Source organism: Ptychodera flava, chromosome 16 (assembly GCF_041260155.1).
Source record: "Ptychodera flava strain L36383 chromosome 16, AS_Pfla_20210202, whole genome shotgun sequence".
Taxonomy (NCBI): domain Eukaryota; kingdom Metazoa; phylum Hemichordata; class Enteropneusta; family Ptychoderidae; genus Ptychodera; species Ptychodera flava.
In genome coordinates, this window is record NC_091943.1 from 33477653 (window position 1) to 33494344 (window position 16692).

Here is a 16692-nt window from a genome sequence, read left to right on the forward strand (position 1 = left end):
GGTTGATCGCTGCGAGTGTGTTGACGTAGCACAAGCAACGGCTGGAATCAAACCGGAAAATTTGTCGTCGCTTTCTCTTGCAATGCTAGTATTCAGTGCCTCCAAATATGATAAAATATGTTTTCTGTGTAATATTCTGTGAAATCATGTCTGTTAACTGAGCAGAATAGGAAAGACAACTGCAGAAATGCATTGATAGAGGGACTGTGGGTCGACCGATATTGCATTATGTGTAAGCTTACTGTGTCACAATCGACTAATCGACTGCAGGTGTGTTGTACACATACGGTGTCGTACAGGTTGACGTTGGGTGTCGTCAATTTGGAATTTTATCAAACAAGGAACACTGGAATTTAGCTCTTTTTCAATTATATTCAACATCACCAAAAATCAATGGTAAGCTCGCGAATTCGTTTTATTGTGAAATTAATACCGTGAATTAAATCACTGAAAATTGTGCCGTCCGCCGACCGGCCTCAATAACTGCCTCTACTATTTCTCCTTTCTTATAATATGTACCAGTGGCCATACTGTTTACAGACGGATCCGGCTTGCAATTCATTGACTTAAATTCGCTCTATACGAGATGTAATGTCACAGGATACGCGCAGCTCTTGGAGTCCTTACTCACTCGTTACGTTGTTTGCAAGTGCAAGAAAAATCTCGCCACGTGGAACGTTCCATGCTGTTCTGATCACATTTGCATATATGATCAATGCGCGTTACTGAAGTGAAGCGTCCGAAAATAGGAAACTGGAATGAAAATGAACGAAGAACGATATTTTGTTTCACCATATTTCTAAAACTTAGTTTAGAGCCTAAATTAAAGAATAAACTAGATTACTTGCATTGAAAAAGGGCAGTTCACTTTTTCCTGTCAACATAGTTCCATGTGCAAGCATATGTGTGTGCCCGTGGTATTGAGTGAGTCGTTACAGCCCTGACGTTCCTATCATAGCACCAGCTCGATAAGATAATCGCAACAATGGAAAATTAACACCTTGGGGATTAAAAGTCTTCTGTTGTCACCCGAGTTGGCAGGCAGCAACTCGGGTTTCAGGTACCATCAAAGTTAATGGAGCCTTCCCCTAATGAAATGGTCAACGGATACGTTATTGACGCCAGTGACCGTGTACAGAAACGAACTTTCCATCAATAAATCACTTGAAACTGTAAAATAGGCAGTATTTCGCTCACAACACTATGTTCAAAGTATTCACGAAAGGTACTGTGGTGGCACAGAGCTATATTTATGTGCGTGGAAAAGATTTATGCCAGTTTTCTAGAGCAGTTGCTCGATTGCTTCCGTGTGTCAGCCATTCGAAACAATTAACCCACTAAAGTTAAGCTGCCTTTTATACCCAAGAAATGGCTTTAAGCAGCTACTCATATGAACAGGTTGAAACTTATTCACAGCACGTGCAACTTGCCCTAGATTCACTGTGTACGACTCCTTGATGGCTATACAATGTTCGAGCGCAGCGCCCCCTAGATTCTTGATTGAAATCAGGAACATGAAACTTCGAAATCTACAACGAACATTAAACTTCGAGATCGGCATCACTAACCAGCCTAAGACAGCCTCGGAATGTAACACTCTATGTTCGGATTCCTATCGACCTCTCTTCGAATCTCCATCGACGGATTCAATCAACCTAAACTTCGGATCATATCCACCTATCTTCGATTCCTCGCGTCCACATAACTTTGAATCTTCCCGATCTGCTAGCTTTCAACCTTGGAATCTGTGGACATAGTTTTGGCGTTGATTACGCGCAATTACCCTCGCTAAAAAGGTTGTTGCTGGTGATTTGCTGTGATTACCTTTCTTCGAGTCCTAGCCACATACATAACTTCGAATCCTCGCGATCTAATACCTTTTAACCTAGAAATCTGTGAACATAGTTTTGGCGTTGATTACACGCCATTACCCTCGCTAAAAAGGTTGTTGTTGGTGATTTGCTGTGATTACCTGGATTGCATATTGGTGATACAACTTGAAGTAGACGACGACGGTGTCAGAGAAAGAGTAGCGATTTGTGGATTGACTGATAGATATAAGGTAAGTGCAATTCAATCGAAAATGGTAATCACGTAGCAGCATCAATTTGTGGCTATCATTTCATTACCTGTAAGTAAGTCTAACGAAGAATTTATAGAACGGAAAGCAAGACAACTGCCCATGACGCCATTCGTGGGTGTAAGTTAAAGCCATTCTTTGGATATAAAAGGCAGCTGAAAGGCCTTTCCCAGAAGCAGCTGCATTCACACAATGGCTGTTTCAGCCCAGTGTAGCCCTAGGCAAACATAGACTGTCTATACTATTTGTCTGTGGTGTAGCTGACAGAATTATGCGTATCGGCGTTCAGTAATGCGTTGAAGAATGTAAATATCTGAAGCGTAGCAGTGTGGTTGATGACAATTAATAACGTACATTTACCAAATAATAAAGTAATGATAGGCAAGCACAATTACAAATTCCGAAACACGCTGGCCGGTTGTGCCGAAGTAAAACACCGTGTTTCCTACATTACGGGCCGCCGGTCGGCCGGTGTGTATCACGGTGTTTACTGCAGCACGGCCTGATAGCGTGTTTAGAAAAATAAGCAACTGAATAACGCACCAAGTATTTCGCCACGCATAACATAACGCACAAGAAGCAGTCGATGTGCGATAGCTGAAATACGGAGAGAGTTGGTATGGAGTTGTTAATGTTTTTATCGCGGCATTTGCTTGCCACAGAATTATATCCATTCACGAGTATCACTCATGGTTGTGTCGTGTGATTCCGGGAGAAACTCCGCTGTATAGCGTTCACCCCACTCAGGCGTTTCACATGATAACAGAAAACAAATCATCGCGTTCACCAACCAAAACAAATCACAGACTTGAGAATCCACAAAAAGGGCCTTATTTTAGGAGTTTAATGTACCCACCTTACATACGGCCACATCATACGTCATTTGAAAGCTTATTATCTCTACTTTAAGAAAATTGACGATGTGGAGCTGCCAAGTAGGGCCATAACATCCTAATTTGCATAATTAACAAGGGTACCCAATTTGCATAAATGCGATACAATATTTGAAATTTATTGTTAACTTCTCTAACGATACGTTTAAACTATCGACTGATATATCAAATGAAAGGTCTTTCCATGTAAATACAAAATGGATATTCAAAGAGATATTGAAATTGATTATACTGAAATGTTTTCATGTTTATATGGAAAACAATATTTTCCCCTTTTGAATAACAATATTTTAAAACTTTTAACACATACAGCAACAACACACAGCCATACCATACGTCATTTGAAAGCTTATTATCTCTACTTCACGAAAATAGACAATTTGGAGCTTCCAAATCGGGCCATAACCCCCTAATTTGCATAATAAACACGCATACCCAATTTGCATAAATGCGATATAGTATTAAATTTATAGTTAACTTTTCTAACCATACGTTTAAACTATCGAGTGATATACCAAATGAAAGGTAGTTACATGTAGAATACAAAATGAATATTCAAAGAGATATTGAAATGGATTTCACTGAAATATTTTCATATTTATAATGAAAAAATATTTTCCCCTTTAGAATAACAATATTTTAAAAATGTTAACACATAGAGTCCTATCATACAGCCACATCATACGTCATTTGAAAGCTTATTATATCTACTTGAAGAAAATTGACAATGTGGATCTATCAAGGAAGGCCGTACCCCTTTATGTCCATAAATTACACTTGTAAGCAATTTGCAGAAATGAGATATGAAATTAGAAAATTCATTGTTAACTATTCTAAACACACTTTTACGCTATCGAGTGATATATGGTCTGTGGTGATGGTATTTGCATGTAAAACACAAAATTGATATCAAAAGTGATATTTAAATCAATTTGCGGAAATATTTTCATATTTCTGTCGAAATAAATATTTCCTCTTTTCAATAATGGTATTTAAAAAAATTAATTTAAGTATCAATGCAACAAAAAGATCCACACGAAAGACACTATTGTAGTTGTTGAAATGTAGCTTTGTAGCTGAAACAATGTGTCAGAGTAAGCTGCAGTCAAAGTAATGGCATGATTCATGATCCAAATCATTCATGTCATTTCCAGTAAATCTAGTAATTGTAGGAATTCATCATCCTCTTCTTCACCAGCATTGTCATGAGTAAAAGGGTTGCCACAGTTATCGCTGCCTTGGCAGGAACAAAGGTCTGTGCAGGGAAGATTAATTCGACAGCAGACACAATTGGTGACATGTAATAAGAGAAAACAGCTCCGCAAATCGTTCATATCTTAGTTGTTTGAATTTTGTGTACGGTACATGTGTATATTGTAAGTGTATATTATGTTATGTTTGGCCGTTTTATGTATAGTGTTGATTTGCCATGGCGAGACGTAGCCCTAATCTACGTGTCCTGCCCTATGGGGTAGCAAGACTAATGTGACACTGCGATCCTTTGATGCTACCTTTTGAGAGTACTGAGCTGTTTTCATCAGTCCTTCATTTTTTTGGTGAAACATGTGCACTGATTGAATGATTGTAGGTGTTACCAATCGAGTTGTTCCACTGAAAGTTCAGTTTGTTCAAGTACGGAAGCTAGGATGTCTACTGTTCGTTCAGGCTGTATTTGTGTACGCTCATTTGAATCGGAGATCGGACTGTTTCTTATGTATGTGATTAGGCTACGCTCACAAATAACGGTGAGAGGCAGAGGAATTCGGGTTGGATTCGAAAATTTTGGGAGATTGTAGAGGGGTACTTGGAGATTTTGCTCTGCATATAGGGGACCTGAAAATGTTTGGTTCCCTTTTACTATTTACGATTCCAAGGTTTTGAAATTAATTTAATGAAAATTTAATAACATTTAAATGTCTTCCGATTGTCCAAAGTTAGTAATAATTTAACAAGATTTAGAATCGTTTGGTCGCATTTCATTACTTTTATCTCGAAAATATCTTGTATTCTCTATTGCCTTGTTGTTGCATGATTGTTCTAATGTATCGTAATGTTTCGCGTTTAACAAGGCCCTTGAATGTTGCCGTTTGGTTTCGTGAACCGCAATGTATCTGTTGGTTTTGTGTGTGTTTTGCAGTCGAGAATGTCCTCTTTGTTCCACCGATGACCTTTATAGATAATGAGGTCTAACGATATGATTTCTTGAGAAGAGCTTTCGAAAATTTGAAAGTATGATGCATTTTTCATGTTTGATATGAATTCATTAAGCTCGTGTTGAGTTCCAATGAGAATCATACATCGTTTCTGAATCTCAGTCAGAGCGATATTTGTTCAGTGTGTTGCTGAATTATTCTCATTTTGTCTTGTGAAATGTAATGTCGGGAATTTCTGGTAAAACTGGAGATCTCGTACCGCACCCAAATACATGACGGTAAAGTTCACTGTTGACTTGAAAGTGTTGTTTTTCAAGATTATTTTCAGCATAGCTATCATGTATTTTGTTGTTGGTGGTTTGATTATGCAATCATTTGATGATCTTTCCTGATTTTAATGCTCTGTCGACTGATTCCATTGGTTCATTGTGCGTTGTATTAGTGTACATTGAAACAATGTCTTGTGTTACCAATGTCGCATTGGCCCGAACTTTTAGTGTCTCAATTTTCCGTGTAAAATCAGTCGTATCTTTGATGTATGTTGTTTATTCTTCACGATTTATTTGAGAAAATAGTCAATGAATTTTGATCTGTGAAAGGTTGGACTGCATCGCATCATCCACTTATAATTGGGCGGTCCACGAACTTTCCTCGTGGGCGTCATTTTGTTCACTTGTATTTTTAGCATAAGGTACCAACTTGTAAGTGGTGCTAGTGTTTTACTCTTAACTAGAATAATCGCCATGGCTAATTAACACTTTATATAAAACAGCCAAACATAATATACACTGACAATATACACAATATCCTACACAAAATGCAAACAACGAAGATATGAACGGTTGTGTTGAGTTGCTTTTCCTTTATTATATGGACAATAAATACGATAAATGAAATATGGTGCCTTCCGTCTACATATTCCAAATAACTGAACTGAAAATACAGATGTAACACAGATGTAGTAACCAATGATGTCTCCATCAAACAAGATTTCTAGAGAAATTGAAACAAAAATGACATCAATGATACAAAAGGGTCATTCAACACACAGCTATTTATAACAAGATTGGAACTAATTTGGGATAATTAGATGATGAAGTAATGTCGGTTTAATTTGCAAATTTAAGCTCATCTGCTTTTCTTTTTACTTGTAATGTTTTTAAGAGTAACTTGTTATATTTCAACACTCAACTATGGAGCACAAAACACGCTTTAGAAAATTTGCAAAATATGAAGACCCAATTATCCCAAATTAGTTCCAATTGGTTTATGTATTCTTGTTGTTCAGCTATATGGGAATTAGACAGGAAAATGTTCCAGTTTTCGTATCCTTAATAAACAAAAAATCAATTGCAAAACAAATTCAGATATTTATCCCCAAAACTTTAGCATTATTCGTTATTAGTACACAATATTTTGAATATTATAAACTAGTCAAAACGTTTACGATTTAATTGAAAATATTCAATAAGAATATTTTGAATACACGTTTGGAGTTCATGATTCTATTCTACATGCAAATATCTATCATTTGATATATCACTTGATAGTTGAAAAGTAAGTTTAGAGTACTTTACAATTGATTTTTGTAATTTTATATTGTATTCATGAAAATTAGGTACCCGTTTGCATTATGCAAATTAAATCATTACAGCCCTATTTGTCAGCTGCATATCGTCTTTTTTCATGAGGCAGAGATAATAGGCTTTCAAATAACGTTTGATGTGGTTGTGTGATGCGGTTCTATGTGTTAAAATTATTATAATATCGTTATTAATAAGGGGAAAGTATATTGTTCTACATTAGTACGAAAAATTATTAGTAAAATCATTTTAATATCTCTTTGGATATCCATTTTGTATTCTCCGTGCAAATACCTTTCATTTGATATATCACTCGATAGTTTAAAGTATGTAGTTAATAAATTTCTAATTTTATATCGCATTTATGCAAATAGGGTACCCATGTAAATTATGCAAATTAAGGGCCACGTCCGTACTTGACAGCTCCACATTGTCAATTTTCTTGAAGTAGAGATAGTAAGCTTTTAAATAACGTATGATGATGCTGTAAGATTTGGCTTTTTGTATTTAATTTTTTTAAATATTGTTATTGAAAAGGGGAAAATATTTTTTCAATTTAATATGACAATATTTCAGTAAAATGAATTTAAATATATTTTTGGATGTCTTTTTAGTATTCTACATGCAAACACCTTTCATTTGATATATCACTCGATAGTTTAAAAGTATTTTTCGAGTAGTGAATAATAAATATCTAATATTAATCGCATTTATGCAAATTGGGTACCCGTGGGACTTATGCAAATTAGGGGCTACGGCCGTACTTGACAACTAAATGTTGTCTATTTTCTTCAAGTAGAGATAGTAAGCTTTCAAATGATGTATAATGTGGCTGTATGATGTGGCTGTATGTGTTCAAATTGTTAAGACATTGTTATTCAAAAGGGAAAAATATTTTTTTCAATATAAATATGAAAATATTTCAGTAAAACCATTTTAAATATCTTTTTGGATATCAATTTTGTATACTACATGCAAATACCTTTTATTTGATATATCACTCAATAGTTTAAAAGTATGTTTAGAGTAGTTAACAATGAATTTCCTAATTTTATATCACATTTATGCAAATTGGGTACCCATGTGAATTATGCAAATTAGGGGGTTATGGCCCTACTTGGCAGCTCCACATCGTCAATTTTCTTGAAGTAGAGATAATAAGCTTTCAAATGATGTATGATGTGGCCGTATGTAAGGTGGGTACATTAAGTGTGAAAAATGGGTGTGTCTGCCGCTCGCCTACAAGTCCAGCACGCGTAGAATATACCATCATTCCGTGAAGCATGCCGCGCATCCCATTAAACATGTCAAGGAGTTATCAACATAGCCATCGTCAAGCTTAAAGTGTGACCATCTTTTGTTACGTTATCAGGGTGTATATGACAAAATTTCTCTCCGGAGGGCTCGTTGTGTTGATCAACTCGTTCTCACCTTTGGCTGTAATCCAGCAAACGGCGGTTTTTCACCGCCGTTGGGGGATAAGGCGAGATATAGATATGAACCTACAACGTTTGTGCCGGCTTGGTTTGGCATGGTGGGTTCATTGTTTCAAATGACTGACACATGGAAGCAACGCGAGCAACTGCTCCAGAAAACTGGCATAAATCTTTTCCACGCAGATAAATATAGATCTGTATTACCATAATACCTTTTGTGAATATTTTGGACATAACGTTGTGAGCGAAATACGGTCGATTTTACAGTTTCAAGTGAGTAATTGATGAAAGGTTCGTTTCTGTACACGGTCAATGGCGTCGACAACATAACCGTTGACCATTACAAAGTGACGCGCAGAAGCTAAGGTACCAATAATCAAACATTTGCATTGTACACCGGGTCGCCTACCATATACAAAATGCAAAGAAATTTTCTAATAAAGAACATTCAATAAATACAAACCAAAAAAACCCGGGCAAATGCATACTACCGCGATATAGTTACGATAGTTTTTGTTTCATTATTTGAGACTGTGCTTGTGACAATGCGCATGAGGTACAAGGTATGGTATATGCGTGTTTGTACTCTGGCCAAAAGCCGGTGTATCGATTACGGCAGTTCCTCTTTTTGGGAAATGTGACGGCTCTGAAAAGGGCTGTTTGGTTTGTGTCAATGACACTACTTACTGACAATGGTGGTCCGTATACGAGCGATTTAGAGGATTAGGGTACACGGACATTACGAGCTGCAACACGAAATAGGGCATAATTTTCCTCTGTGTGAAAAGAGCCCTTAGACTCGCATGAGACTTGCCTTGCGTTTAATATACCTGACGTTTTTTTTCAGGCACCTCTCCTACTCAGAAGCGTCTAGCATTTTTGTGTTAATTTCCTCTGATGCCAGCGTTCAGGTCACAAGCCCGCTTCCTAGTAATTCCGACTATGATAAGTGGTGACAACTCCCCGACCTACATCCGTTTTCTTTTCAGAAGTCGTGAATCATGTTCTCCAAAAGTATCCTAAATTATTTCATGAGCATTCTTTGCGAAAAGTGTCGGATTTTGTTATTTTTTTTACCGAACACACACAAAAAAACTGTTCAAACACCTGGTTCATGAGTCAATCAATTCTAAAAAATAAACCAAGATTTTACGATTGGCCTTCCTCCCCTGCCTCCACGTTTGTGGGCTTCCTCGTAGTCAATGCTGTGACGGACTTCGCCGACCGCTGTGGTACAGCGAGCAAAACCCACCTCCATCTTCTATTTGTCGGAAATTCGGCAACACAACCGTCTCCAATGTTTGATCACTAATGTGTAAGTCGAATCCTTGCAAGGGGAACCCTATTTGAGTCAACTGCGATCATCTTTGAACATTTCTACCTGGTCTCGCCTCTGCGGTGTACATCATCTTCAACATTCTGTGAACCAGTATGTTTCATGTTTTATGGATGGCCCCAACATAATCTATCCTGGTTTCGAAGAACGCTCTTTTTTATTATATATATATATATATATATATATATATATATATATATATATATATATATATATATATATATATATATATATATATATATTGTTATGTAGGTCATTTCCCCCACACTCATCATGACCTGAGTTCAATTAGTCTAGAACATTCTCAAGGTCACTGCCCTTAATGACCTCACAACCTTGAATTCAATTAGTCATGTTTGGAATGTTCTGGAAAGTTGATTAGTTGTGTAAGGGAGGTAATTTTAGAACAGTAATTAGCATGTCAATAAAAGTTCTAGATTGTTCTTATATGCCTTTATAAAAGGGACGTGCTCAGCTTCCAGTCAGATTTTTGGGATCGTGTCTCTTGTGTGTTACTAAACTCCAGCAGTAGTCATTCTCAAGACTTTTCAAGACCTTCACTGTCAACGCTGGATTTATTTACTGTGGACTTTGTGCAACTACAAGCCTGCAAGCCGAAGGACTGTTCATTCATCCGACTGACTGTTACAACTCTGAGACTGGAGCTTTGCCGTCCCAGCTGAGATAAGTAGTCTGTACACTTTTAAAGCTTGTACTCTATCCCTGACTTAGCAATTAGTTTTATTTTTGTAATAAATTTTGTTTAAACGTTAACTGCTGAGTTCACCCTTTTGTTCGTTTTCTCTGCACGTAACAAAATTGGGGGCTCGTCCGGGAGACGAATATTTTGAGCCGTTTGACAACATTTTGCCTGCCTTTTTCAAAACTACTGTATACTGTGAACTCAGCGAAATTCAATCATGGCGGAATTCAAGCCAGACGAATTTATGGATGACCTTGATCAGGACACATTTAATTCCCTCAGAAAAGACAACCTCATAGCACTGGCCAATTTCCTTAAAGTAGATGTCAAAAGATCTATGCGCAAGCGAGAAATACAGTTCAAGATTGCAAAACATTTAGTTAATTCTGGCCATTTTGAGGAGTCTGCCTTAAAAGATTATGAGCCTGAGTCTTCCTTCGAACTCAAAAAATTGGAATTAGAAATACAGGCAGATTTCGAGCTAAAAAAATTGGCATTAGAAAAAGAAAAAGAATTACAAATGAAAGAAAAAGAATTACAAATGGAAAAGGAGAGACAGGCATTAGAAAAAGAAAAAATACAAATGCAGTTAGAAACGGAAGAAAGACAGAAAGAGAGGAAATTGGAAATGAAAGAAAAAGAATTGCAAATGGAAGAAAGACAAAGGGAGAAAGAAAGAGAGGAAAAAGAAAAGAAAGAGAATTAGCAGAACACCGACTGCAGTTAGAAATAAAACGTTTGGAGCTTGGACAGTCAGGAAAATTCTTCCCTTCAGACAAGTTTGACATCACTAAGCATTTCAGGTTAGTTCCCCCTTTCCAAGAAAAGGATGTTGATAAATATTTCCTTCATTTTGAGAAAATTGCTCAGAGTCTGAATTGGCCTAAGGAGTCCTTGTCTATGCTTTTGCAGAGTGCTTTGGTGGGTAAAGCCAGAGAAATTTATATTCAGTTGTCAGTAGAGCAGGCTTCAAATTATGATTCTGTGAAGGAATTAATTCTCAAGGGTTATGAGTTGGTGCCTGAAGCTTACCGTCAGAAATTTAGGGATTGTGAGAAGGCGAAGGATCAAACTTATGTTGAATTTGCTCGAAGAAAAGAATAACTGATTGATCGTTGGTGTTCTTCTGAAAAGGTCTGTCAGAATTGCGAAAAATTACGACAACTTGTTTTGATTGAGGAATTTAAAAGGTGCATCCGGAGTGACATCAAGACATTTATCAATGAACAAAAGGCAGATACATTGGAGGTTGCTGCACGTTTGGCTGATGATTATTCATTGACCCACAAATCTTCCTTTCTCAGCAAACCATCCCAGTCCTTTTCCTACAGAAACAATGCAGGTAAATTTAACTCCTCCTTTTCATCCAAGAATTTTTCAAAGGACAGTAGAAAATCAAATGACAACAGTTCACAAAATTCAAGTAACACTCCCACATCATCAGATCCAAAGTCTCAATCTCCTTCTGACAAACAGTTCGGTACACTTTCTTGTAATTATTGTAAGAAAGACGGCCATTTAATGTCAGATTGTTTCAAATTGAAAAGAAAACGTGAAGGTCAAAGTGGTCAAAGTGGATCTAAGCCCACCGGCTTTATTTCTTCATCAACTCAATTAGAGTCTAATAATGTGTGCAACACATTTTCTGAGGTTAAACCCCTCTCATCCCCAATTAATGAGGTCAAGGTCAATTCTTCTCAAGATAGCATTATGGGTATTTTCGAACCATTTATTCATGATGGTTTTATATCACTTTCTAGTGATTTCTCTTCCGCTACCCCTGTCAAAATTTTAAGAGATACCGGGGCATCCCAGTCTCTTTTGTTTGCAGATACCCTGCCGTTTTCTGAAAAGTCATTTTCAGGTTCTAAAGTTCTTATTAAGGGGGTAGATTGCAATGACTACATTCCTGTTCCTCTCCATAATGTCTATTTGTCTTCGGACTTTGTTTCTGGACCTGTGACTTTAGGTATTAGGCCTTTTTTGCCTTTTGAAGGGATTCACCTTCTTCTTGGAAACGACCTTGCTGGGGACAAGGTCATTACTAATCCACTTGTGACTGATAATCCTAGTTTAGATCAGGATCGAGAGCCAATTGAACAAGAGATACCGATTTATTTCCTTCGTGTGCTATTACTCGAGCCATGTCAAAGAAAACTTCTGAGAATCAAAATACTCTCAAAAATAATGTCTCAGATGTTGACTTAAATGACACCTATCTCAGTCAGGTGTTTGACACGGATCATTCCGTTATCCCTCGTGGATTTGAAACTTCCAGTAAAACTTCTGCTGACCAAAGTCAGACATTTTCTAGATCAAATCTCATTGCAGAACAACACAAAGACCCAGATATTTTGTCTTTGTTTGACAGGGTAGATGATGAAAATAAAACTTCAGATATCTCTGTTTCCTATTATACAAAATCTGGTATTCTCATGCGTAAATGGAGACCTCCAGATGTTTTGGTTGATGACGATTGGGCTATAAAACATCAATTGTGGTTCCAAAGCCCTATCGTGCTGAAATATTGCGCCTGGCCCATGAAACGCCCTGGGCTGGTCACTTCGGAGTCAGGAAAACTTATCATAAAATTCTCAGTCACTTTTATTGGCCTAATCTCAGGCAGGATGTAACAACTTGTCACACATGTCAAATGGTAGGAAAGCCAAATCAGACCATTCCAAAGGCCCCTTTACAGCCAATTCCTGCATTTCAAGAACCATTTAGTAGGATACTAATTGACTGTGTTGGGCCCTACCTAAAACAAGATCAGGAAATGAGTACATATTGACAATTATGTGTACATCAACTCGGTTCCCAGAAGCCATACCACTGAGAAATATAAAGACAAAGACTATAGTGAGAGCTTTAGTCAAATTTTTCACTTTATTTGGCCTCCCCAAATGTGTCCAGTCCGATCAAGGCTCAAACTTTATGTCTGGTATTTTTCAACAAGTAATGGATCAGCTAGGCATTAAACAGTATAGGTCATCCGCCTATCATCCAGAAAGTCAGGGTGCTCTTGAGCGATTTCATCAAACTTTGAAAAACATGGTTAGGACCTACTATTTTGACACAGAGAAGCAGTGGGATGAAGGAATTCATTTTCTGCTCTTCGCTGTCAGACAGTCAATTCAAGAGTCTCTTGGTTTTAGCCCATTTGAGCTTGTATTTGGACATACAGTCTGTGGCCCACTTAAGCTCGTTAAAGAGAAATTCGTATCAGATGATGATGATTGTCTGAATATTTTGCAATATGTGTGAGATTTTCGTACAAAACTCTCTAAAGCATGTTAATTAGCCAGAGAAAATCCTGAGTCATCTCAGCAGTCAATGAAAATCAAATATGATAAAAGCACCTCAAAACGGAAGTTTGAACCAGGTCAAAAAGTTCTTGTTCTACTTCCGGTTCCTGGCAAACCACTCCATGCTCGTTACTTTGGGCCATATCTAATTGATAAGAAATTGAGTGATTTAAATTACATCATAATAACACCTGACAGGCGAAAACAAAAACAGCTATGTCACATAAATATGCTTAAGCCATATTTGGATAGGGATAATCCTACTATAACTCAGCCTGTCAGTGCAGTCAGTTCAAACCATTATGAAGATAGTGATACTGAAACTGACTGAGTGAAAATACTCTAAACTCAAAGCTGGGCTCGGTCAAGCTTCAGAACTCAGAAATCCTGGAGAAGCTGGAGTCTACAAAGTTGGCACACCTCCAGCCAGAACAACAACAGGTGAAAGAACTGCTCCATGAATATAAACACCTGTTTCAAGATGTTCCAACGAGGACAAACGTCATCTATCACGACGTTGATGTTGGGGACAGTAAGCCTGTAAAACAACATCCATACAGACTGAATCCAACAAAAGCGAAATATCTCCAGGAAGAAGTCAAATACCTGCTGGACAATGACTTTATTGAACCCAGTAAAAGTAACTGGAGTTCGCCGTGCATACTTGTTCCCAAATCAGACCACAGTTATCGTATGTGCACGGACTTTAGGAAGGTCAACACTTTAACAAAGACAGACACTTTCCCAATCCCGAGGATTGATGACTGCATCGACCGAGTGGGAAAAGCCAAGTATGTGACGAAATTTGACCTACTGAAGGGATTTTGGCAAGTCCCCTGACGGATCGTGCTCGGGAAATATCCGCCTTTGTTACACCAGACAGATTGTTCCAGTAGAAGGTGATGCCATTCGGAATGAAGAACTCTCCGGCAACGTTCCAACGGATGATCAACGACGTCATATCCGGGCTAGACGGATGTGCAGCTTACGTTGACGACGTCGTCCTGTATAGTGACACCTGGGAGGAACACATCAAGCTCATGCGGAAGTTCTTTGAGAGACTGAGTAAAGCAATGTTGACTGTCAACCTTGCCAAATCTGAGTTTGGCTGGGCGAGGGTGACTTACCTCGGACATACTGTAGGACAGGGTGAGGTAAAACCTGTTGATGCCAAAATCAGTGCCATTTCAAGTTTTCCCATACCAAACTGCAAACGACAACTGATGTGCTTTCTCGGTATGGCTGGTTACTACAGAAAATTCTGTCCAAATTTCTCCACAATTACTGAGCCTTTGACTAACTTACTTAAAAAGAAAGTAAAGTTTGTTTGGTCAGAGCAATGCCAACAGGCATTTGATACACTTAAAGCCATACTGCAAAGTGCTCCAGTGTTGTCTGCACCAGATTTCACTTTGCCATTCAAATTAGCTGTGGATGCTAGTGATACGGCTGCTGGTGCTGTTTTATTGCAAGAGGATAGTCATGGTGTAGATCATCCTGTTTGCTATTTTTCACGCAAATTTAACAAATCCCAGAGAAACTACTCTACAATTGAAAAAGAGTGTTTATCTTTGATATTAGCTTTACAGCATTTTGAAGTTTATGGTACTTCTTCAAATCAACCAATAGTGGTTTATATTGATCACAACCCTCTCGTTTTTCTGCACAATTTAAGGCAAAAATCAGAGATTGCTAAGATGGAGTTTAATGTTACAGGAGTTTAATCTTGACATTAGACATATCAAAGCAGAGACAATTTAATTGCAGACTGTCTCTCTCGTATTTAGAGTTTATTGTTGTTCACTTTCAAGAAATTTTACTTTAGAGTAAAAAAAAAAAAAAAAAAAAAAATTGAGTACTTGAATCTTTTTCAAGATTACATTTGTAAAAGAAAGATTTTTCTTTGAAAAATTTTCTTTTTTGAAGACGGGTGTGTTATGTAGGTCATTTCCCCCACACTCATCATGACCTGAGTTCAATTAGTCTAGAACATTCTCAAGGTCACTGCCCTTAATGACGTCAACCTTGAATTCAATTAGTCATGTTTGGAATGTTCTGGAAAGTTGATTAGTTGTGTAAGGGAGATAATTTTAGAACAGTAATTCGCATGTCAATGAAAGTTCTAGATTGTTCTTACTAATCTTCTTTCTGAGAATCCTTGCCTCACTAACTTTTGAGCTAATAGGCTGTGTCTAACTCGAAAGTCTTCATATGAATTGCATGCTCTACTGTATCTAAGGAGTTGTGAAATATACACACCATAAGCTGGAGATGATGGTATATTGCTCGACAAAAAGGGAAAGTTTATGATTTCAAAATTGAAATCGTCTCTTTTGTCATACAGCTTACTATATAGTGTATTTTGTCTAATTTCAAACAATACGCCTAGGTATGAAGCCGAGTACACATTTTCAGTTGTTTCTTTTATTTCTAAATCATCTGGGTAGATGTGGTGTAGATAATTGGATATACCAGGATTGTTTGAACTGATGAGATCATCGATATATCTGTGGGTGTTGTTAAATCGCTTGGCAATCCTTTTACACCCAGATTTCTAAAGTGATTGTATGAACTCTGCTTCATACGAATACAAAAATAAGTCTGCAAGAAGTGGGGCGCAGTTTGTGACCATGGGAATGCACATGGTTTGCCTGGATGTCATGCCAGCAAACTTGATAAATATGTTGTAAATTAGGAAATATAGCATTTGAATCACCTCAACATCACTGTATTTGAGTTTGGCATCGCTGTTGTTGGTGAAATAGCCCAAGTTGCGCTTGATGGCAATGTATTCATACCTACGACTACCATTCTTGTAAAAGAAGGCTTTCTTCATGAGAGATGATAGCCTGTCTTTAAGTTTGTTATGTGGGATGGTTGTGTACAACGTTGAAAAATCAAATGTGTGGATTGAATTGTACATGTTTTTGTTATTTTGTAAAATATGTAACAATTCTTTGGAGTTCTTTAATATCCACATTTGATTGACCCACTAGTTTCATAAACTTTGTCACAATACCGTACCAAACCAGATTTAATGGTTATTAAAATGATGATTAAAAGTTGTGACAAGCGTTTTGTTGTACACTTACTGGAACCAGCTATGAAACGTTGTTTATAGGATTCTTATGGATCTTAGGAATCCAATATAGATTAGGTAATACCTTGTCATCTTGCGCTAACTTGATGCCAAATTCACTCAA

The 16692-nt window shown here is 37.4% G+C and overlaps 1 long non-coding RNA gene across 1 annotated transcript in view; it reads left to right on the forward strand.

Moving 5' to 3' along the window:
• The first annotated feature begins 1987 nt into the window (after positions 1–1987).
• Positions 1988–16692, forward strand: part of LOC139115027 (uncharacterized) — a 60132-nt gene continuing 45427 nt past the window's right edge. Inside the window, exon 1 of the long non-coding RNA XR_011548015.1 lies at positions 1988–2062. This is a non-coding gene — a long non-coding RNA (uncharacterized lncRNA). The remainder of the gene's footprint in view (positions 2063–16692) is intronic.